Here is a 25,754-nt window from a genome sequence, read left to right on the forward strand (position 1 = left end):
CACCGCTGTCCCTATTACCTTATAGGAATCCCCCGTGTGTGAGACGCCCTCTTATCCCATCACAGGGAGGCGCCGCTGTCCCTATTACCTTATAGGAATACTGTGTGTGAGACGCTCTCTTATCCCATCACAGGGAGGCACCGCTGTCCCTATTACCTTATAGGAATCCCCCGTGTGTGAGACGCCCTCTTATCCCATCACAGGGAGGCGCCGCTGTCCCTATTACCTTATAGGAATCCCGTGTGTGTGAGACGCCCTCTTATCCCATCACAGGGAAGCACCGCTGTCCCTATTACCTTATAGGAATCCCGTGTGTGTGAGACGCCCTCTTATCCCATCACAGGGAGGCACCGCTGTCCCTATTACCTTATAGGAATCCCCAGTGTGAGACGCCCTCTTATCCCATCACAGGGAGGCACCGCTGTCCCTATTACCTTATAGGAATCCTGTGTGTGAGACGTCCTCTTATCCCATCACAGGGCGGCGCCGCTGTCCCTATTACCTTATAGGAATCCCGTGTGTGTGAGACGCCCTCTTATCCCATCACAGGGGGGAACCGCTGTCCCTATTACCTTATAGGAATCCTGTGTGTGTGAGACGCCCTCTTATCCCATCACAGGGGGGCGCCGCTGTCCCTATTACCTTATAGGAATCCCCTGTGTGTGAGACGCCCTCTTATCCCATCACAGGGGGGCACCGCTGTCCCTATTACCTTATAGTAATCCCGTGTGTGTGAGACGCCCTCTTATCCCATCACAGGGAGGAACCGCTGTCCCTATTACCTTTAAGGAATCCCCAGTGTGAGACGCCCTCTTATCCCATCACAGGGGGGCACCGCTGTCCCTATTATCCCATCACAGGGAGGCACCGCTGTCCCTTTTACCTTATAGGAATCCCCAGTGTGAGACGCCCTCTTATCCCATCACAGGGGGGCACCGCTGTCCCTATTACCTTATAGGAATCCCCCGTGTGTGAGACGCCCTCTTATCCCATCAAAGGGAGGCACCGCTGTCCCTATTACCTTATAGGAATCCTGTGTGTGAGACGCCCTCTTATCCCATCACAGGGCGGCGCCGCTGTCCCTATTACCTTATAGGAATACTGTGTGTGTGAGACGCCCTCTTATCCCATCACAGGGGGGCACCGCTGTCCCTATTACCTTATAGGAATCCCGTGTGTGAGACGCCCTCTTATCCCATCACAGGGAGGCACCGCTGTCCCTATTACATTATAGGAATCCTGTGTGTGAGACGCCCTCTTATCCCATCACAGGGAGGCACCGCTGTCCCTATTACCTTATAGGAATCCCGTGTGTGAGACGCCCTCTTATCCCATCACAGGGTGGCACCGCTGTCCCTATTACCTTATAGGAACCCTGTGTGTGAGACGCCCTCTTATCCCATCACAGGGAGGCACCGCTGACCCTATTACCTTATAGGAACCCCGTGTGTGTGAGACGCCCTCTTATCCCATCACAGGGAGGCACCGCTGTCCCTATTACCTTATAGGAATCCCCCGTGTGTGTGACGCCCTCTTATCCCATCACAGGGAGGCACCGCTGTCCCTATTACCTTATAGGAATCCCGTGTGTGAGACGCCCTCTTATCCCATCACAGGGAGGCACCGCTGTCCCTATTACCTTATAGGAATCCTGTGTGTGAGACGCCCTCTTATCCCATCACAGGGGGGCACCGCTGTCCCTATTACCTTATAGGAATCCCGTGTGTGAGACGCCCTCTTATCCCATCACAGGGGGGCACCGCTGTCCCTATTACCTTATAGGAATCCTGTGTGTGAGACGCCCTCTTATCCCATCACAGGGGGGCGCCGCTGTCCCTATTATCTTATAGGAATCCTGTGTGTGTGTGAGACGCCCTCTTATCCCATCACAGGGGGGCACCGCTGTCCCTATTACCTTATAGGAATCCCGTGTGTGAGACGCCCTCTTATCCCATCACAGGGAGGCACCGCTGTCCCTATTACCTTATAGGAATCCCCTGTGTGTGAGACGCCCTCTTATCCCATCACAGGGGGCACCGCTGTCCCTATTACCTTATAGGAATCCCGTGTGTGTGAGACGCCCTCTTATCCCATCACAGGGGGGCGCCGCTGTCCCTATTACCTTATAGGAATCCCGTGTGTGTGAGACGCCCTCTTATCCCATCACAGGGAGGCGCCGCTGTCCCTATTACCTTATAGGAATCCTGTGTGTGAGACGCTCTCTTATCCCATCACAGGGAGGCACCGCTGTCCCTATTACCTTATAGGAATCCCGTGTGTGAGACGCCCTCTTATCCCATCACAGGGGGGCACCGCTGTCCCTATTACCTTATAGGAATCCCCGTGTGTGAGACGCCCTCTTATCCCATCACAGGGAGGCGCCGCTGTCCCTATTACCTTATAGGAATCCCGTGTGTGTGAGACGCCCTCTTATCCCATCACAGGGGGGCACCGCTGTCCCTATTACCTTATAGGAATCCCGTGTGTGTGACGCCCTCTTATCCCATCACAGGGAGGCACCGCTGTCCCTATTACCTTATAGGAATCCCGTGTGTGAGACGCCCTCTTATCCCATCACAGGGAGGCACCGCTGTCCCTATTACCTTATAGGAATCCTGTGTGTGAGACGCCCTCTTATCCCATCACAGGGGGGCACCGCTGTCCCTATTACCTTATAGGAATCCCGTGTGTGAGACGCCCTCTTATCCCATCACAGGGGGGCACCGCTGTCCCTATTACCTTATAGGAATCCTGTGTGTGAGACGCCCTCTTATCCCATCACAGGGGGGCACCGCTGTCCCTATTACCTTATAGGAATCCTGTGTGTGAGACGCCCTCTTATCCCATCACAGGGAGGCGCCGCTGTCCCTATTATCTTATAGGAATCCTGTGTGTGTGAGACGCCCTCTTATCCCATCACAGGGAGGCACCGCTGTCCCTATTACCTTATAGGAATCCCCTGTGTGTGAGACGCCCTCTTATCCCATCACAGGGAGGCACCGCTGTCCCTATTACCTTATAGGAATCCCGTGTGTGTGAGACGCCCTCTTATCCCATCACAGGGGGGCGCCGCTGTCCCTATTACCTTATAGGAATCCCGTGTGTGTGAGACGCCCTCTTATCCCATCACAGGGAGGCGCCGCTGTCCCTATTACCTTATAGGAATCCTGTGTGTGAGACGCTCTCTTATCCCATCACAGGGAGGCACCGCTGTCCCTATTACCTTATAGGAATCCCGTGTGTGAGACGCCCTCTTATCCCATCACAGGGGGGCACCGCTGTCCCTATTACCTTATAGGAATCCCCGTGTGTGAGACGCCCTCTTATCCCATCACAGGGAGGCGCCGCTGTCCCTATTACCTTATAGGAATCCCGTGTGTGTGAGACGCCCTCTTATCCCATCACAGGGGGGCACCGCTGTCCCTATTACCTTATAGGAATCCCGTGTGTGTGAGACGCCCTCTTATCCCATCACAGGGAGGCACCGCTGTCCCTATTACCTTATAGGAATCCCCAGTGTGAGACGCCCTCTTATCCCATCACAGGGAGGCACCGCTGTCCCTATTACCTTATAGGAATCCCCAGTGTGAGACGCCCTCTTATCCCATCACAGGGAGGCTCCGCTGTCCCTATTACCTTATAGGAATCCTGTGTGTGAGACGTCCTCTTATCCCATCACAGGGCGGCGCCGCTGTCCCTATTACCTTATAGGAATCCCGTGTGTGTGAGACGCCCTCTTATCCCATCACAGGGGGGAACCGCTGTCCCTATTACCTTATAGGAATCCTGTGTGTGTGAGACGCCCTCTTATCCCATCACAGGGGGGCGCCGCTGTCCCTATTACCTTATAGGAATCCTGTGTGTGAGACGCCCTCTTATCCCATCACAGGGAGGCACCGCTGTCCCTATTACCTTATAGGAATCCTGTGTGTGAGACGCCCTCTTATCCCATCACAGGGGGGCACCGCTGTCCCTATTACCTTATAGGAATCCCCAGTGTGAGACGCCCTCTTATCCCATCACAGGGGGGCACCGCTGTCCCTATTATCCCATCACAGGGAGGCACCGCTGTCCCTTTTACCTTATAGGAATCCTGTGTGTGAGACGCCCTCTTATCCCATCACAGGGCGGCGCCGCTGTCCCTATTACCTTATAGGAATACTGTGTGTGTGAGACGCCCTCTTATCCCATCACAGGGGGGCACCGCTGTCCCTATTACCTTATAGGAATCCCGTGTGTGAGACGCCCTCTTATCCCATCACAGGGAGGCACCGCTGTCCCTATTACCTTATAGGAATCCCCCGTGTGTGAGACGCCCTCTTATCCCATCACAGGGAGGCACCGCTGTCCCTATTACCTTATAGGAATCCTGTGTGTGAGACGCCCTCTTATCCCATCACAGGGCGGCGCCGCTGTCCCTATTACCTTATAGGAATACTGTGTGTGTGAGACGTCCTCTTATCCCATCACAGGGAGGCACCGCTGTCCCTATTACCTTATAGGAATCCCGTGTGTGAGACGCCCTCTTATCCCATCACAGGGAGGCACCGCTGTCCCTATTACCTTATAGGAATCCTGTGTGTGAGACACCCTCTTATCCCATCACAGGGGGGCACCGCTGTCCCTATTACCTTATAGGAATCCTGTGTGTGAGACGCCCTCTTATCCCATCACAGGGCGGCGCCGCTGTCCCTATTACCTTATAGGAATACTGTGTGTGTGAGACGCCCTCTTATCCCATCACAGGGAGGCACCGCTGTCCCTATTACCTTATAGGAATCCCGTGTGTGAGACGCCCTCTTATCCCATCACAGGGAGGCACCGCTGTCCCTATTACATTATAGGAATCCTGTGTGTGAGACGCCTCTTATCCCATCACAGGGAGGCACCGCTGTCCCTATTACCTTATAGGAATCCCGTGTGTGAGACGCCCTCTTATCCCATCACAGGGGGGCACCGCTGTCCCTATTACCTTATAGGAACCTTGTGTGAGACGCCCTCTTATCCCATCACAGGGAGGCACCGCTGACCCTATTACCTTATAGGAACCCCGTGTGTGTGAGACGCCCTCTTATCCCATCACAGGGAGGCACCGCTGTCCCTATTACCTTATAGGAATCCCCCGTGTGTGTGACGCCCTCTTATCCCATCACAGGGAGGCACCGCTGTCCCTATTACCTTATAGGAATCCTGTGTGTGAGACGCCCTCTTATCCCATCACAGGGAGGCACCGCTGTCCCTATTACCTTATAGGAATCCCGTGTGTGAGACGCCCTCTTATCCCATCACAGGGGGGCACCGCTGTCCCTATTACCTTATAGGAATCCCGTGTGTGAGACGCCCTCTTATCCCATCACAGGGAGGCACCGCTGACCCTATTACCTTATAGGAATCCTGTGTGTGAGACACCCTCTTATCCCATTACAGGGAGGCACCGCTGTCCCTATTACCTTATAGGAATCCCTTGTGTGTGTGAGACGCCCTCTTATCCCATCACAGGGAGGCACCGCTGTCCCTATTACCTTATAGGAATCCCCTGTGTGAGACGCCCTCTTATCCCATCACAGGGGGGCACCGCTGTCCCTATTACCTTATAGGAATCCCCCGTGTGTGTGACGCCCTCTTATCCCATCACAGGGAGGCACCGCTGTCCCTATTACCTTATAGGAATCCTGTGTGTGAGACGCCCTCTTATCCCATCACAGGGGGGCACCACTGTCCCTATTACCTTATAGGAATCCCGTGTGTGTGTGAGACGCCCTCTTATCCCATCACAGGGGGGCACCGCTGTCCCTATTACCTTATAGGAATCCTTTGTGTGAGACGCCCTCTTATCCCATCACAGGGGGGCGCCGCTGTCCCTATTATCTTATAGGAATCCTTTGTGTGAGACGCCCTCTTATCCCATCACAGGGGGGCACCACTGTCCCTATTACCTTATAGGAATCCCGTGTGTGTGTGAGACACCCTCTTATCCCATCACAGGGAGGCGCCGCTGTCCCTATTACCTTATAGGAATCCTTTGTGTGAGACGCCCTCTTATCACATCACAGGGAGGCGCCGCTGTCCCTATTACCTTATAGGAATCCCGTGTGTGAGACGCCCTCTTATCCCATCACCGGGGGGCACCGCTGACCCTATTACCTTATAGGAATCCCGTGTGTGAGACGCCCTCTTATCCCATCACCGGGGGGCACCGCTGTCCCTATTACCTTATAGGAATCCCGTGTGTGAGACGCCTCTTATCCCATCACAGGGAGGCACCGCTGTCCCTATTACCTTATAGGAATCCTGTGTGTGAGACGCCCTCTTATCCCATCACAGGGGGGCACCGCTGACCCAATTACCTTATAGGAATCCTGTGTGTGAGACGCCCTCTTATCCCATCACAGGGGGGCGCCGCTGTCCCTATTACCTTATAGGAATCCTGTGTGTGAGACGCCCTCTTATCCCATCACAGGGGGGCACCGCTGTCCCTATTACCTTATAGGAATCCTGTGTGTGAGACGCCCTCTTATCCCATCACAGGGGGGCACCACTGTCCCTATTACCTTATAGGAATCCCGTGTGTGTGTGAGACGCCCTCTTATCCCATCACAGGGGGGCGCCGCTGTCCCTATTACCTTATAGGAATCCTTTGTGTGAGACGCCCTCTTATCACATCACAGGGAGGCGCCGCTGTCCCTATTACCTTATAGGAATCCCGTGTGTGAGACGCCCTCTTATCCCATCACAGGGGGGCACCGCTGACCCTATTACCTTATAGGAATCCTGTGTGTGAGACGCCCTCTTATCCCATCACAGGGGGGCACCGCTGTCCCTATTACCTTATAGGAATCCCCTGTGTGTGAGAAGCCCTCTTATCCCATCACAGGGAGGCACCGCTGTCCCTATTATCTTATAGGAATCCTGTGTGTGTGAGACGCCCTCTTATCCCATCACAGGGAGGCACCGCTGTCCCTATTACCTTATAGGAATCCCCTGTGTGTGAGACGCCCTCTTATCCCATCACAGGGGGCGCTGCTGTCCCAATTACCTTATAGGAATCCTGTGTGTGAGACGCCCTCTTATCCCATCACAGGGGGGCGCCCCTGTCCCTATTACCTTATAGGAATCCTGTGTGTGAGACGCCCTCTTATCCCATCACAGGGAGGCACCGCTGTCCCTATTATCTTATAGGAATCCTGTGTGTGTGAGACGCCCTCTTATCCCATCACAGGGAGGCACCGCTGTCCCTATTACCTTATAGGAATCCCCTGTGTGTGAGACGCCCTCTTATCCCATCACAGAGGGGCGCCGCTGTCCCTATTACATTATAGGAATCCTGTGTGTGTGAGACGCCCTCTTATCCCATCACAGGGGGGCACCGCTGTCCCTATTACCTTATAGGAATCCCGTGTGTGAGACGCCCTCTTATCCCATCACAGGGAGGCACCGCTGTCCCTATTACCTTATAGGAATCCCGTGTGTGAGACGCCCTCTTATCCCATCACAGGGAGGCAGCGCTGTCCCTATTACCTTATAGGAATCCTGTGTGTGTGTGAGACACCCTCTTATCCCATCACAGGGAGGCACCGCTGTCCCTATTACCTTATAGGAATCCCCTGTGTGAGACGCCCTCTTATCCCATCACAGGGGGGCACCGCTGTCCCTATTACCTTATAGGAATCCCCTGTGTGAGACGCCCTCTTATCCCATCACAGGGGGGCGCCGCTGTCCCTATTATCTTATAGGAATCCCCTGTGTGTGTGAGACGCCCTCTTATCCCATCACAGGGAGGCGCCGCTGTCCCTATTACCTTATAGGAATCCTGTGTGTGAGACGCCCTCTTATCCCATCACAGGGGGGCACCGCTGTCCCTATTACCTTATAGGAATCCTGTGTGTGTGAGACGCCCTCTTATCCTATCACAGGGGGGCGCCGCTGTCCCTATTACCTTATAGGAATCCCTTGTGTGTGTGAGACGCCCTCTTATCCCATCACAGGGGGGCACCGCTGTCCCTATTACCTTATAGGAATCCCGTGTGTGTGAGACGCCCTCTTATCCCATCACAGGGGGGCACCGCTGTCCCTATTACCTTATAGGAATCCTGTGTGTGTGAGACGCCCTCTTATCCCATCACAGGGGGGCACCGCTGTCCCTATTACCTTATAGGAATCCTGTGTGTGTGATACGCCCTCTTATCCCATCACAGGGGGGCACCGCTGTCCCTATTACCTTATAGGAATCCTGTGTGTGAGACGCCCTCTTATCCCATCACAGGGGGGCACCGCTGTCCCTATTACCTTATAGGAATCCTGTGTGTGAGACGCTCTCTTATCCCATCACAGGGAGGCACCGCTGTCCCTATTACCTTATAGGAATCCCGTGTTTGAGACGCCCTCTTATCCCATCACAGGGGGGCACCGCTGTCCCTATTACCTTATAGGAATCCCCTGTGTGTGAGACGCCCTCTTATCCCATCACAGGGGGGCGCCGCTGTCCCTATTACCTTATTGGAATCCCGTGTGTGTGAGACGCCCTCTTATCCCATCACAGGGGGGCGCCGCTGTCCCTATTACCTTATAGGAATCCCCTCTGTGTGTGAGACGCCCTCTTATCCCATCACAGGGGGCACCGCTGTCCCTATTACCTTATAGGAATCCCGTGTGTGAGACGCCCTCTTATCCCATCACAGGGGGGCACCGCTGTCCCTATTACCTTATAGGAATCCCCTGTGTGTGAGACGCCCTCCTATCCCATCACAGGGAGGCACCACTGTCCCTATTACCTTATAGGAATCCTGTGTGTGTGAGACGCCTTCTTATCCATCACAGGGAGGCACCGCTGTCCCTATTATCTTATAGGAATCCCGTGTGTGAGACGCCCTCTTATCCCATCACAGGGGGGCACCACTGTCCCTATTACCTTATAGGAATCCTGTGTGTGAGACGCCCTCTTATCCTATCACAGGGAGGCACCGCTGTCCCTATTACCTTATAGGAATCCTGTGTGTGAGACGCCCTCTTATCCCATCACAGGGAGGCACCGCTGTCCCTATTACCTTATAGGAATCCTGTGTGTGTGAGACGCCCTCTTATCCCATCACAGGGAGGCACCGCTGTCCCTATTACCTTATAGGAATCCCCTGTGTGTGAGACGCCCTCTTATCCCATCACAGGGGGGCACCGCTGTCCCTATTACCTTATAGGAATCCCCTGTGTGTGAGACGCCCTCCTATCCCATCACAGGGAGGCACCACTGTCCCTATTACCTTATAGGAATCCTGTGTGTGTGAGACGCCTTCTTATCCATCACAGGGAGGCACCGCTGTCCCTATTATCTTATAGGAATCCCGTGTGTGAGACGCCCTCTTATCCCATCACAGGGGGGCACCACTGTCCCTATTACCTTATAGGAATCCTGTGTGTGAGACGCCCTCTTATCCTATCACAGGGAGGCACTGCTGTCCCTATTATCTTATAGGAATCCTGTGTGTGAGACGCCCTCTTATCCCATCACAGGGGGGCACCGCTGTCCCTATTACCTTATAGGGATCCCGTGTGTGAGACGCCCTCTTATCCCATCACAGGGGGGCACCGCTGTCCCTATTACCTTATAGGAATCCTGTGTGTGTGAGACGCCCTCTTATCCCATCACAGGGAGGCACCGCTGTCCCTATTACCTTATAGGAATCCTGTGTGTGAGACGCCCTCTTATCCCATCACAGGGCGGCGCCGCTGTCCCTATTACCTTATAGGAATCCTGTGTGTGAGACGCCCTCTTATCCCATCACAGGGAGGCACCGCTGTCCCTATTACCTTATAGGAATCCTGTGTGTGAGACGCCCTCTTATCCCATCACAGGGAGGCACCGCTGACCCTATTACCTTATAGGAATCCTGTGTGTGTGAGACGCCCTCTTATCCTATCACAGGGGGGCGCCGCTGTCCCTATTACCTTATTGGAATCCTGTGTGTGTGTGACGCCCTCTTATCCCATCACAGGGGGGCGCCGCTGACCCTATTACCTTATAGGAATCCTGTGTGTGAGACGCCCTCTTATCCCATCACAGGGAGGCACCGCTGTCCCTATTACCTTATAGGAATCCCGTGTGTGAGACGCCCTCTTATCCCATCACAGGGAGGCACCGCTGTCCCTATTACCTTATAGGAATCCTGTGTGTGTGAGACGCCCTCTTATCCTATCACAGGGGGGCGCCGCTGTCCCTATTACCTTATAGGAATCCCCTGTGTGTGTGAGACGCCCTCTTATCCCATCACAGGGGGGCACCGCTGTCCCTATTACCTTATAGGAATCCTGTGTGTGTGAGACGCCCTCTTATCCCATCACAGGGGGGCGCCGCTGTCCCTATTACCTTATAGGAATCCTGTGTGTGAGACGCCCTCTTATCCCATCACAGGGAGGCACCGCTGTCCCTATTACCTTATAGGAATCCCCTGTGTGTGTGAGACGCCCTCTTATCCCATCACAGGGGGGCACCGCTGTCCCTATTACCTTATAGGAATCCTGTGTGTGTGAGACGCCCTCTTATCCCATCACAGGGGGGCGCCGCTGTCCCTATTACCTTATAGGAATCCTGTGTGTGAGACGCCCTCTTATCCCATCACAGGGGGGCGCCGCTGTCCCTATTACCTTATAGGAATCCTGTGTGTGAGACGCCCTCTTATCCCATCACAGGGAGGCGCCGCTGTCCCTATTACCTTATAGGAATCCCCTGTGTGAGACGCTCTCTTATCCCATCACAGGGAGGCACCGCTGTCCCTATTACCTTATAGGAATCCCGTGTGTGAGACGCCCTCTTATCCCATCACAGGGAGGCACCGCTGACCCTATTATCTTATAGGAATCCTGTGTGTGAGAGACGCCCTCTTATCCTATCACAGGGGGGCGCCGCTGTCCCTATTACCTTATAGGAATCCCCTGTGTGTGTGAGACGCCCTCTTATCCTATCACAGGGGGGCACCGCTGTTCCTATTATCTTATAGGAATCCCGTGTGTGTGTGAGACGCCCTCTTATCCCATCACAGGGGGGCGCCGCTGTCCCTATTACCTTATAGGAATCCCGTGTGTGTGTGTGAGACGCCCTCTTATCCCATCACAGGGAGGCACCGCTGTCCCTATTACCTTATAGGAATCCCGTGTGTGTGAGACTCCCTCTTATCCCATCACAGGGGGCACCGCTGTCCCTATTACCTTATAGGAATCCCGTGTGTGAGACGCCCTCTTATCCCATCACAGGGAGGCACCGCTGTCCCTATTACCTTATAGGAATCCTGTGTGTGAGACGCCCTCTTATCCCATCACAGGGAGGCACCGCTGTCCCTATTACCTTATAGGAATCCCCTGTGTGTGAGACGCCCTCTTATCCCATCACAGGGGGGCGCCGCTGTCCCTATTACCTTATAGGAATACCGTGTGTGAGACGCCCTCTTATCCCATCACAGGGAGGCACCGCTGTCCCTATTATCTTATAGGAATCCTGTGTGTGAGACGCCCTCTTATCCCATCACAGGGGGGCACCGCTGTCCCTATTACCTTATAGGAATCCCGTGCGTGAGACGCCCTCTTATCCCATCACAGGGGGGCGCCGCTGTCCCTATTACCTTATAGGAATCCCCTGTGTGTGAGACGCCCTCTTATCCCATCACAGGGGGGCGCCGCTGTCCCTATTACCTTATAGGAATCCCCTGTGTGTGAGACGCCCTCTTATCCCATCACAGGGGGGCGCCGCTGTCCCTATTACCTTATAGGAATCCCGTGTGTGTGTGAGACGCCCTCTTATCCCATCACAGGGGGGCGCCACTGTCCCTATTATCTTATAGGAATCCCGTGTGTGTGAGACGCCCTCTTATCCCATCACAGGGGGGCGCCGCTGTCCCTATTATCTTATAGGAATCCTGTGTGTGAGACGCCCTCTTATCCTATCACAGGGAGGCACCGCTGTCCCTATTATCTTATAGGAATCCTGTGTGTGAGACGCCCTCTTATCCCATCACAGGGAGGCACTGCTGTCCCTATTATCTAATAGGAATCCTGTGTGTGAGACGCCCTCTTATCCCATCACAGGGAGGCACCGCTGTCCCTATTACCTTATAGGAATCCTGTGTGTGAGACGCCCTCTTATCCCATCACAGGGAGGCACCGCTGTCCCTATTATCTTATAGGAATCCCCTGTGTGTGAGACGCCCTCTTATCCCATCACAGGGAGGCACCGCTGTCCCTATTACCTTATAGGAATCCTGTGTGTGAGACGCCCTCTTATCCCATCACAGGGGGGCGCCGCTGTCCCTATTACCTTATAGGAATCCCCTGTGTGTGAGACGCCCTCTTATCCCATCACAGGGAGGCACCGCTGTCCCTATTACCTTATAGGAATCCTGTGTGTGAGACGCCCTCTTATCCCATCACAGGGGGGCGCCGCTGTCCCTATTACCTTATAGGAATCCCCTGTGTGTGAGACGCCCTCTTATCCCATCACAGGGGGGCGCCGCTGTCCCTATTACCTTATAGGAATCCCCTGTGTGTGAGACGCCCTGTTATCCCATCACAGGGGGGCACCGCTGTCCCTATTACCTTATAGGAATCCCGTGTGTGAGACGCCCTCTTATCCCATCACAGGGAGGCACCGCTGTCCCTATTACCTTATAGGAATCCCGTGTGTGAGACGCCCTCTTATCCCATCACAGGGAGGCACCGCTGTCCCTATTATCTTATAGGAATCCTGTGTGTGAGACGCCCTCTTATCCCATCACAGGGAGGCACCGCTGTCCCTATTACCTTATAGGAATCCCCTGTGTGTGAGACGCCCTCTTATCCCATCACAGGGAGGCACCGCTGTCCCTATTACCTTATAGGAATCCTGTGTGTGAGACGCCCTCTTATCCCATCACAGGGGGGCGCCGCTGTCCCTATTACCTTATAGGAATCCCCTGTGTGTGAGACGCCCTCTTATCCCATCACAGGGAGGCACCGCTGTCCCTATTACCTTATAGGAATCCTGTGTGTGAGACGCCCTCTTATCCCATCACAGGGGGGCGCCGCTGTCCCTATTACCTTATAGGAATCCCCTGTGTGTGAGACGCCCTCTTATCCCATCACAGGGGGGCGCCGCTGTCCCTATTACCTTATAGGAATCCCCTGTGTGTGAGACGCCCTGTTATCCCATCACAGGGGGGCACCGCTGTCCCTATTACCTTATAGGAATCCCGTGTGTGAGACGCCCTCTTATCCCATCACAGGGAGGCACCGCTGTCCCTATTACCTTATAGGAATCCCGTGTGTGAGACGCCCTCTTATCCCATCACAGGGAGGCACCGCTGTCCCTATTATCTTATAGGAATCCTGTGTGTGTGTGAGACGCCCTCTTATCCCATCACAGGGGGGCACCGCTGTCCCTATTACCTTATAGGAATCCCGTGTGTGTGAGACGCCCTCTTATCCCATCACAGGGGGGCACCGCTGTCCCTATTACCTTATAGGAATCCCATGTGTGTGAGACGCCCTCTTATCCCATCACAGGGGGGCACCGCTGTCCCTATTACCTTATAGGAATCCCGTGTGTGAGACGCCCTCTTATCCCATCACAGGGAGGCACCGCTGTCCCTATTACCTTATAGGAATCCCGTGTGTGAGACGCCCTCTTATCCCATCACAGGGAGGCACCGCTGTCCCTATTACCTTATAGGAATCCCGTGTGTGAGACGCCCTCTTATCCCATCACAGGGGGGCACCGCTGTCCCTATTACCTTATAGGAATCCTGTGTGTGAGACGCCCTCTTATCCCATCACAGGGGGGCACCGCTGTCCCTATTACCTTATAGGAATCCCGTGTGTGAGACGCCCTCTTATCCCATCACAGGGAGGCACCGCTGTCCCTATTACCTTATAGGAATCCCGTGTGTGAGACGCCCTCTTATCCCATCACAGGGGGGCACCGCTGTCCTTATTATCTTCTAGGAATCCTGTGTGTGAGACGCCCTCTTATCCCATCACAGGGGGGCGCCGCTGTCCCTATTACCTTATAGGAATCCCGTGTGTGAGACGCCCTCTTATCCCATCACAGAGAGGCACCGCTGTCCCTATTACCTTATAGGAATCCCCTTTGTGTGAGACGCCCTCTTATCCCATCACAGGGGGGCGCCGCTGTCCCTATTACCTTATTGGAATCCCGTGTGTGTGAGACGCCCTCTTATCCCATCACAGGGAGGCGCCGCTGTCCCTATTACCTTATAGGAATCCCCTGTGTGTGAGACGCCCTCTTATCCCATCACAGGGGGGCGCCGCTGTCCCTATTACCTTATAGGAATCCCGTGTGTGTGTGAGACGCCCTCTTATCCCATCACAGGGGGCACCGCTGTCCCTATTACCTTATAGGAATCCTGTGTGTGAGACGCCCTCTTATCCCATCACAGGGGGGCACCGCTGTCCCTATTATCTTATTGGAATCCCGTGTGTGAGACGCCCTCTTATCCCATCACAGGGGGGCACCGCTGTCCCTATTATCTTATAGGAATCCCGTGTGTGTGAGACGCCCTCTTATCCCATCACAGGGGGGCACCGCTGTCCCTATTATCTTATTGGAATCCCGTGTGTGAGACGCCCTCTTATCCCATCACAGGGAGGCACCGCTGTCCCTATTACCTTATAGGAATCCCGTGTGTGAGACGCCCTCTTATCCCATCACAGGGAGGCACCGCTGTCCCTATTACCTTATAGGAATCCTGTGTGTGAGACGCCCTCTTATCCCATCACAGGGAGGCACCGCTGTCCCTATTACCTTATAGGAATCCTGTGTGTGAGACGCCCTCTTATCCCATCACAGGGGGGCTCCGCTGTCCCTATTATCTTATAGGAATCCTGTGTGTGAGACGCCCTCTTATCCCATCACAGGGAGGCACCGCTGTCCCTATTACCTTATAGGAATCCTGTGTGTGAGACGCCCTCTTATCCCATCACAGGGAGGCACCGCTGTCCCTATTATCTTATAGGAATCCTGTGTGTGAGACGCCCTCTTATCCCATCACAGGGAGGCACCGCTGTCCCTATTACCTTATAGGAATCCTGTGTGTGTGAGACGCCCTCTTATCCCATCACAGGGGGCACCGCTGTCCCTATTACCTTATAGGAATCCCCTGTGTGTGAGACGCCCTCTTATCCCATCACAGGGAGGCACCGCTGTCCCTATTACCTTATAGGAATCCTGTGTGTGTGAGACGCCCTCTTATCCCATCACAGGGAGGCACCACTGACCCTATTACCTTATAGGAATCCCCTGTGTGTGAGACGCCCTCTTATCCCATCACAGGGGGGCACCGCTGTCCCTATTACCTTATAGGAATCCTGTGTGTGAGACGCCCTCTTATCCCATCACAGGGAGGCACCGCTGTCCCTATTATCTTATAGGAATCCTGTGTGTGAGACGCCCTCTTATCCCATCACAGGGGGGCACCGCTGTCCCTATTATCTTATAGGAATCCTGTGTGTGAGACGCCCTCTTATCCCATCACAGGGAGGCACCGCTGTCCCTATTACCTTATAGGAATCCCCTGTGTGTGAGACACCCTCTTATCCCATCACAGGGAGGCGCCGCTGTCCCTATTACCTTATAGTAATCCCCTGTGTGTGAGACGCCCTCTTATCCCATCACAGGGGGGCACCGCTGTCCCTATTACCTTATAGGAATCCCGTGTGTGAGACGCCCTCTTATCCCATCACAGGGAGGCACCGCTGTCCCTATTACCTTATAGGAATCCCGTGTGTGAGACGCCCTCTTATCCCATCACAGGGAGGCACCGCTGTCCCTATTACCTTATAGGAATCCCGTGTGTGAGACGCCCTCTTATCCCATCACAGGGGGGCACCGCTGTCCCTATTACCTTATAGGAATCCCGTGTGTGAGACGCCCTCTTATCCCATCACAGGGAGGCGCCGCTGTCCCTATTACCTTATAGGAATCCCATGTGTGTGAGACGCCCTCTTATCCCATCACAGGGGAGCACCGCTGTCCCTATTACCTTATAGGAATCCTGTGTGTGAGACACCCTCTTATCCCATCACAGGGGGGCGCCGCTGTCCCTATTACCTTATAGGAATCCCCTGTGTGTGAGACGCCCTCTTATCCCATCACAGGGGGGCACCGCTGTCCCTATTACCTTATAGGAATCCCGTGTGTGAGACGCCCTCTTATCCCATCACAGGGAGGCACCGCTGTCCCTATTACCTTATAGGAATCCCATGTGTGAGACGCCCTCTTATCCCATCACAGGGGGGCACCGCTGTCCCTATTACCTTATAGGAATCCTGTGTGTGAGACGCCCTCTTATCCCATCACAGGGGGGCACAGCTGTCCCTATTACCTTATAGGAATCCTGTGTGTGAGACGCCCTCTTATCCCATCACAGGGAGGCACCGCTGTCCCTATTACCTTATAGGAATCCTGTGTGTGTGAGACGCCCTCTTATCCCATCACAGGGAGGCACCGCTGTCCCTATTACCTTATAGGAATCCCGTGTGTGTGAGACGCCCTCTTATCCCATCACAGGGAGGCACCGCTGTCCTTATTACCTTATAGGAATCTGCTGTGTGTGAGACGCCCTCTTATCCCATCACAGGGAGGCACCGCTGTCCCTATTATCTTATAGGAATCCTGTGTGTGTGAGACGCCCTCTTATCCCATCACAGGGGGGCACCGCTGTCCCTATTACCTTATAGGAATCCCCTGTGTGTGAGACGCCCTCTTATCCCATCACAGGGAGGCACCGCTGTCCCTATTACCTTATAGGAATCCTGTGTGTGAGACGCCCTCTTATCCCATCACAGGGGGGCGCCGCTGTCCCTATTACCTTATAGGAATCCTGTGTGTGAGACGCCCTCTTATCCCATCACAGGGAGGCACCGCTGTCCCTATTATCTTATAGGAATCCCGTGTGTGAGACGCCCTCTTATCCCATCATAGGGGGGCACCGCTGTCCCTATTACCTTATAGGAATCCCGTGTGTGAGACGCCCTCTTATCCCATCACAGGGAGGCACCGCTGTCCCTATTATCTTATAGGAATCCCGTGTGTGAGACGCCCTCTTATCCCATCACAGGGGGGCACCGCTGTCCCTATTATCTTATAGGAATCCTGTGTGTGAGACGCCCTCTTATCCCATCACAGGGAGGCACCGCTGTCCCTATTACCTTATAGGAATCCCCTGTGTGTGAGACGCCCTCTTATGCCATCACAGGGAGGCACCGCTGTCCCTATTACCTTATAGGAATCCCCTGTGTGTGTGAGACGCCCTCTTATCCCATCACAGGGGGGCGCCGCTGTCCCTATTACCTTATAGGAATCCCGTGTGTGAGACGCCCTCTTATCCCATCACAGGGAGGCACCGCTGTCCCTATTACCTTATAGGAATCCCGTGTGTGTGAGACGCCCTCTTATCCCATCATAGGGGGGCACCGCTGTCCCTATTACCTTATAGGAATCCTGTGTGTGAGACGCCCTCTTATCCCATCACAGGGGGGCACCGCTGTCCCTATTACCTTATAGGAATCCCGTGTGTGAGACGCCCTCTTATCCCATCACAGGGAGGCACCGCTGTCCCTATTACCTTATAGGAATCCCGTGTGTGTGAGACGCCCTCTTATCCCATCATAGGGGGGCACCGCTGTCCCTATTACCTTATAGGAATCCTGTGTGTGAGACGCCCTCTTATCCCATCACAGGGGGGCACCGCTGTCCCTATTATCTTATAGGAATCCCGTGTGTGAGACTCCCTCTTATCCCATCACAGGGGGGCACCGCTGTCCCTATTATCTTATAGGAATCCTGTGTGTGAGACGCCCTCTTATCCCATCACAGGGAGGCACCGCTGTCCCTATTACCTTATAGGAATCCCCTGTGTGTGAGACGCCCTCTTATCCCATCACAGGGAGGCACCGCTGTCCCTATTACCTTATAGGAATCCCCTGTGTGTGAGAGGCCCTCTTATCCCATCACAGGGGGGCACCGCTGTCCCTATTACCTTATAGGAATCCCGTGTGTGAGACGCCCTCTTATCCCATCACAGGGAGGCACCGCTGTCCCTATTACCTTATTGGAATCCCGTGTGTGAGACGCCCTCTTATCCCATCACAGGGGGGCACCGCTGTCCCTATTACCTTATAGGAATCCTGTGTGTGAGACGCCCTCTTATCCCATCACAGGGAGGCACCGCTGTCCCTATTACCTTATTGGAATCCCGTGTGTGAGACGCCCTCTTATCCCATCACAGGGGGGCACAGCTGTCCCTATTACCTTATAGGAATCCCGTGTGTGAGACGCCCTCTTATCCCATCACAGGGGGGCACCGCTGTCCCTATTACCTTATTGGAATCCCGTGTGTGAGACGCCCTCTTATCCCATCACAGGGAGGCGCCGCTGTCCCTATTATCTTATAGGAATCCCGTGTGTGAGACGCCCTCTTATCCCATCACAGGGGGGCACAGCTGTCCCTATTACCTTATAGGAATCCCGTGTGTGAGACGCCCTCTTATCCCATCACAGGGAGGCACCGCTGTCCCTATTACCTTATAGGAATCCTGTGTGTGAGACGCCCTCTTATCCCATCACAGGGGGGCGCCGCTGTCCCTATTACCTTATAGGAATCCTGTGTGTGAGACGCCCTCTTATCCCATCACAGGGGGGCGCCGCTGTCCCTATTACCTTATAGGAATCCTGTGTGTGAGACACCCTCTTATCTCATCACAGGGGGGCACCGCTGTCCCTATTATCTTATAGGAATCCCGTGTGTGAGACGCCCTCTTATCCCATCACAGGGAGGCAGCGCTGTCCCTATTACCTTATAGGAATCCCGTGTGTGAGACGCCCTCTTATCCCATCACAGGGAGGCACCGCTGTCCCTATTACCTTATAGGAATCCCATGTGTGAGACGCCCTCTTATCCCATCACAGGGGGGCACCGCTGTCCTTATTACCTTATAGGAATCTCCTGTGTGTGAGACGCCCTCTTATCCCATCACAGGGGGGCACTGCTGTCCCTATTACCTTATAGGAATCCTGTGTGTGTGAGACGCCCTCTTATCCCATCACAGGGAGGCACCGCTGTCCCTATTACCTTATAGGAATCCTGTGTGTGTGAGACGCCCTCTTATCCCATCACAGGGAGGCACCGCTGTCCCTATTATCTTATAGGAATCCTGTGTGTGTGAGACGCCCTCTTATCCCATCACAGGGAGGCACCGCTGTCCCTATTACCTTATAGGAATCCTGTGTGTGTGAGACGCCCTCTTATCCCATCACAGGGAGGCACCGCTGTCCCTATTACCTTATAGGAATCCTGTGTGTGTGAGACGCCCTCTTATCCCATCACAGGGAGGCACCGCTGTCCCTATTACCTTATAGGAATCCTGTGTGTGTGAGACGCCCTCTTATCCCATCACAGGGAGGCACCGCTGTCCCTATTATCTTATAGGAATCCCGTGTGTGAGACACCCTCTTATCCCATCACAGGGGGGCACCGCTGTCCCTATTACCTTATAGGAATCCTGTGTGTGAGACGCCTCTTATCCCATCACAGGGAGGCACCGCTGTCCCTATTATCTTATAGGAATACCGTGTGTGTGAGACGCCCTCTTATCCCATCACAGGGGGGCACCGCTGTCCCTATTATCTTATAGGAATCCTGTGTGTGAGACGCCCTCTTATCCCATCACAGGGAGGCACCGCTGTCCCTATTACCTTATAGGAATCCTGTGTGTGAGACGCCCTCTTATCCCATCACAGGGGGGCACCGCTGTCCCTATTATCTTATAGGAATCCCGTGTGTGAGACGCCCTCTTATCCCATCACAGGGGGGCGCCGCTGTCCCTATTACCTTATAGGAATCCCCTGTGTGTGAGACGCCCTCTTATCCCATCACAGGGAGGCACCGCTGTCCCTATTACCTTATAGGAATCCTGTGTGTGAGACGCCTCTTATCCCATCACAGGGGGGCACCGCTGTCCCTATTACCTTATAGGAATCCTCTGTGTGTGAGACGCCCTCTTATCCCATCAGAGGGAGGCACCGCTGTCCCTATTACCTTATAGGAATCCTCTGTGTGTGAGACGCCCTCTTATCCCATCACAGGGAGGCACCGCTGTCCCTATTACCTTATAGGAATCCCGTGTGTGTGAGACGCCCTCTTATCCCATCACAGGGGGGCATAGCTGTCCCTATTACCTTATAGGAATCCTGTGTGTGAGACGCCTCTTATCCCATCACAGGGAGGCGCCGCTGTCCCTATTACCTTATAGGAATCCTGTGTGTGAGACGCCTCTTATCCCATCACAGGGGGGCACCGCTGACCCTATTACCTTATAGGAATCCCGTGTGTGTGAGACGCCCTCTTATCCCATCACAGGGGGGCGCCGCTGTCCCTATTACCTTATAGGAATCCCGTGTGTGTGAGACGCCCTCTTATCCCATCACAGGGGGGCGCCGCTGTCCCTATTACCTTATAGGAATCCTGTGTGTGAGACGCCCTCTTATCCCATCACAGGGAGGCACCGCTGTCCCTATTACCTTATAGGAATCCTGTGTGTGTGAGACGCCTCTTATCCCATCACAGGGAGGCACCGCTGTCCCTATTACCTTATAGGAATCCTCTGTGTGTGAGACGCCCTCTTATCCCATCAGAGGGAGGCACCGCTGTCCCTATTACCTTATAGGAATCCTCTGTGTGTGAGACGCCCTCTTATCCCATCACAGGGAGGCACCGCTGTCCCTATTACCTTATAGGAATCCCGTGTGTGTGAGACGCCCTCTTATCCCATCACAGGGGGGCATAGCTGTCCCTATTACCTTATAGGAATCCTGTGTGTGAGACGCCTCTTATCCCATCACAGGGAGGCGCCGCTGTCCCTATTACCTTATAGGAATCCTGTGTGTGAGACGCCTCTTATCCCATCACAGGGGGGCGCCGCTGTCCCTATTACCTTATAGGAATCCCGTGTGTGTGAGACGCCCTCTTATCCCATCACAGGGGGGCGCCGCTGTCCCTATTACCTTATAGGAATCCTGTGTGTGAGACGCCCTCTTATCCCATCACAGGGAGGCACCGCTGTCCCTATTACCTTATTGGAATCCTGTGTGTGTGAGACGCCCTCTTATCCCATCACAGGGAGGCACCGCTGTCCCTATTACCTTATAGGAATCCCGTGTGTGTGAGACACCCTCTTATCCCATCACAGGGGGGCACCGCTGTCCCTATTACCTTATAGGAATCCTCTGTGTGTGAGACGCCCTCTTATCCCATCAGAGGGAGGCACCGCTGTCCCTATTACCTTATAGGAATCCTCTGTGTGTGAGACGCCCTCTTATCCCATCACAGGGAGGCACCGCTGTCCCTATTACCTTATAGGAATCCCGTGTGTGTGAGACGCCCTCTTATCCCATCACAGGGGGGCATAGCTGTCCCTATTACCTTATAGGAATCCTGTGTGTGAGACGCCTCTTATCCCATCACAGGGAGGCGCCGCTGTCCCTATTACCTTATAGGAATCCTGTGTGTGAGACGCCTCTTATCCCATCACAGGGGGGCGCCGCTGTCCCTATTACCTTATAGGAATCCCGTGTGTGTGAGACGCCCTCTTATCCCATCACAGGGGGGCGCCGCTGTCCCTATTACCTTATAGGAATCCTGTGTGTGAGACGCCCTCTTATCCCATCACAGGGAGGCACCGCTGTCCCTATTACCTTATAGGAATCCTGTGTGTGAGACGCCTCTTATCCCATCACAGGGGGGCACCGCTGTCCCTTTTAGCTTTGACACTGCGAGGCAGAGGAGGTGTTATAGGGCTGAGCGCTCGGATAAAGCTTCCATATATCTGTAATATATCCCGTACTTCTTTCTCCCAGGTTATCTGCTTCATCCCATGAAAAACCCCGTGTGAGACGGTCATTCCAGCAACAGGTGTGTGTGAGGGGGGGAGGCTGGCACTGCCGCTGCCCGCGCTGTACCTGTGCTGTGTATACATGGTGTAGTAGTGTGTGTGAGGGGGAGGCTGGCACTGCCCGCGCTGTACCTGTGCTGTGTATACATGGTGTAGTAGTGTGTGTGAGGGGGAGGCTGCCGCTGCCCGCGCTGTACCTGTGCTGTGTATACATGGTGTAGTAGTGTGTGTGAGGGGGAGGCTGCCGCTGCCCGCGCTGTACCTGTGCTGTGTATACATGGTGTAGTAGTGTGTGTGAGGGGGAGGCTGGCACTGCCCGCGCTGTACCTGTGCTGTGTATACATGGTGTAGTAGTGTGTGTGAGGGGGAGGCTGGCACTGCCCGCGCTGTACCTGTGCTGTGTATACATGGTGTAGTATTGTGTGTGTGAGGGGGAGGCTGGCACTGCCCGCGCTGTACCTGTGCTGTGTATACATGGTGTAGTAGTGTGTGTGAGGGGGAGGCTGGCACTGCCCGCGCTGTACCTGTGCTGTGTATACATGGTGTAGTAGTGTGTGTGAGGGGGAGGCTGGCACTGCCCGCGCTGTACCTGTGCTGTGTATACATGGTGTAGTAGTGTGTGTGTGAGGGGGAGGCTGGCACTGCCCGCGCTGTACCTGTGCTGTGTATACATGGTGTAGTCGTGTGTGTGAGGGGGAGGCTGGCACTGCCCGCGCTGTACCTGTGCTGTGTATACATGGTGTAGTGTGTGTGAGGGGGAGGCTGGCACTGCCGCTGCCCGCGCTGTACCTGTGCTGTGTATACATGGTGTTGTAGTGTGTGTGAGGGGGAGGCTGGCACTGCCCGCGCTGTACCTGTGCTGTGTATACATGGTGTAGTAGTGTGTGTGAGGGGGAGGCTGGCACTGCCTGCGCTGTACCTGTGCTGTGTATACATGGTGTAGTAGTGTGTGTGAGGGGGAGACTGGCACTGCCCGCGCTGTACCTGTGCTGTGTATACATGGTGTAGTAGTGTGTGTGAGGGGGAGGCTGCCGCTGCCCGCGCTGTACCTGTGCTGTGTATACATGGTGTAGTAGTGTGTCGGGGAGGCTGGCACTGCCCGCGCTGTACCTGTGCTGTGTATACATGGTGTAGTAGTGTGTGTGAGGGGGAGGCTGGCACTGCCGCTGCCCGCGCTGTACCTGTGCTGTGTATACATGGTGTAGTAGTGTGTGTGAGGGGGAGGCTGGCACTGCCCGCGCTGTACCTGTGCTGTGTATACATGGTGTAGAAGTGTGTGTGAGGGGGAGGCTGGCACTGCAGCTGCCCGCGCTGTACCTGTGCTGTGTATACATGGTGTAGTAGTGTGTGTGAGGGGGAGGCTGGCACTGCCCGCGCTGTACCTGTGCTGTGTATACATGGTGTAGTAGTGTGTGTGAGGGGGAGGCTGGCACTGGCACTGCCCGCGCTGTACCTGTGCTGTGTATACATGGTGTAGTAGTGTGTGTGAGGGGGAGGCTTGCACTGCCCGCGCTGTACCTGTGCTGTGTATACATGGTGTAGTAGTGTGTGTGTGAGGGGGAGGCTGGCACTGCCCGCGCTGTACCTGTGCTGTGTATACATGGTGTAGTAGTGTGTGTGAGGGGGAGGCTGGCACTGCTGCTGCCCGCGCTGTACCTGTGCTGTGTATACATGGTGTAGTAGTGTGTGTGAGGGGGAGGCTGACACTGCCGCTGCCCGCGCTGTACCTGTGCTGTGTATACATGGTGTAGTAGTGTGTGTGAGGGGGAGGCTGGCACTGCCCGCGCTGTACCTGTGCTGTGTATACATGGTGTAGTAGTGTGTGTGAGGGGGAGGCTGGCACTGCCCGCGCTGTACCTGTGCTTTGTATACATGGTGTAGTAGTGTGTGTGAGGGGGAGGCTGGCGCTGCCCGTGCTGTACCTGTGTATACATGGTGTAGTAGTGTGTGTGAGGAGGAAGCTGGCACTGCCCGCGCTGTACCTGTGCTGTGTATACATGGTGTAGTAGTGTGTGTGAGGAGGAAGCTGGCACTGCCCGCGCTGTACCTGTGCTGTGTATACATGGTGTAGTAGTGTGTGAGGGGGAGGCTGGCACTGCCCGCGCTGTACCTGTGCTGTGTATACATGGTGTATTAGTGTGTGTGAGGGGGAGGCTGGCACTGCCCGCGCTGTACCTGTGCTGTGTATACATGGTGTAGTAGTGTGTGTGTGAGGGGGAGGCTGGCACTGCCCGCGCTGTACCTGTGCTGTGTATACATGGTGTAGTAGTGTGTGTGAGGGGGAGGCTGGCACTGCCCGCGCTGTACCTGTGCTGTGTATACATGGTGTAGTAGTGTGTGTGAGGGGAGGCTGCCGCCGCCCGCGCTGTACCTGTGCTGTATATACATGGTGTAGTAGTGTGTGTGAGGGGGAGGCTGGCACTGCCTGCGCTGTACCTGTGCTGTGTATACATGGTGTAGTAGTGTGTGTGAGGGGGAGGCTGGCACTGCCGCTGCCCGCGCTGTACCTGTGCTGTGTATACATGGTGTAGTAGTGTGTGTAAGGGGGAGGCTGGCACTGCCGCTGCCCGCGCTGTACCTGTGCTGTGTATACATGGTGTAGTAGTGTGTGTGAGGGGGAGGCTGGCACTGCCCGCGCTGTACCTGTGCTGTGTATACATGGTGTAGTAGTGTGTGTGAGGGGGAGGCTGGCACTGCCCGCGCTGTACCTGTGCTGTGTATACATGGTGTAGTAGTGTGTGTGAGGGGGGGGCTGGCACTGCCGCTGCCCGCGCTGTACCTGTGCTGTGTATACATGGTGTAGTAGTGTGTGTGAGGGGGAGGCTGGCACTGCCCGCGCTGTACCTGTGCTGTGTATACATGGTGTAGTAGTGTGTGTGAGGGGGAGGCTGGCACTGCCCGCGCTGTACCTGTGCTGTGTATACATGGTGTAGTATTGTGTGTGTGAGGGGGAGGCTGGCACTGCCCGCGCTGTACCTGTGCTGTGTATACATGGTGTAGTAGTGTGTGTGAGGGGGAGGCTGGCACTGCCCGCGCTGTACCTGTGCTGTGTATACATGGTGTAGTAGTGTGTGTGAGGGGGATGCTGGCACTGCCCGCGCTGTACCTGTGCTGTGTATACATGGTGTAGTAGTGTGTGTGAGGGGGAGGCTGGCACTGCCCGCGCTGTACCTGTGCTGTGTATACATGGTGTAGTAGTGTGTGTGAGGGGGAGGCTGGCACTGCCGCTGCCCGCGCTGTACCTGTGCTGTGTATACATGGTGTAGTAGTGTGTGTGAGGGGGAGGCTGGCACTGCCCGCGCTGTACCTGTGCTGTGTATACATGGTGTAGTAGTGTGTGTGAGGGGGGCTGGCACTGCTGCTGCCCGCGCTGTACCTCTTTTGTGTATAGATGGTGTAGTAGTGTGTGTGAGGGGGAGGCTGCCGCTGCCCGCGCTGTACCTGTGCTTTGTATACATGGTGTAGTAGTGTGTTTGAGGGGGAGGCTGGCACTGCCCGCGCTGTACCTGTGCTGTGTATACATGGTGTAGTAGTGTGTGTGGTGGGGGAGGCTGGCACTGCCCGCGCTGTACCTGTGCTGTGTATACATGGTGTAGTAGTGTGTGTGAGGGGAGACTGGCACTGCCGCTTCCCGCGCTGTACCTGTGCTGTGTATACATGGTGTAGTAGTGTGTGTGAGGGGGAGGCTGGCACTGCCCGCGCTGTACCTGTGCTGTGTATACATGGTGTAGTAGTGTGTGTGAGGGGGAGGCTGGCACTGCCCACGCTGTACCTGTGCTGTGTATACATGGTGTAGTTGTGTGTGTGAGGAGGAGGCTGGCACTGCCCGC

General features: G+C 54.8%; 1 protein-coding gene across 1 annotated transcript in view; it reads left to right on the forward strand.

Moving 5' to 3' along the window:
- The window catches only part of LOC142484869 (GRB10-interacting GYF protein 1-like), a 64,647-nt gene that overhangs the window by 13,005 nt on the left and 25,888 nt on the right, over nucleotides 1–25,754 (forward strand). The window contains exon 2 of the mRNA XM_075584100.1: nucleotides 21,890–21,944. The gene's annotated coding sequence lies outside the window, so the exon portion shown is untranslated. The remainder of the gene's footprint in view (nucleotides 1–21,889; nucleotides 21,945–25,754) is intronic.

The sequence above is a fragment of the Ascaphus truei genome, unplaced genomic scaffold, assembly GCF_040206685.1.
Source record: "Ascaphus truei isolate aAscTru1 unplaced genomic scaffold, aAscTru1.hap1 HAP1_SCAFFOLD_447, whole genome shotgun sequence".
Taxonomy (NCBI): domain Eukaryota; kingdom Metazoa; phylum Chordata; class Amphibia; order Anura; family Ascaphidae; genus Ascaphus; species Ascaphus truei.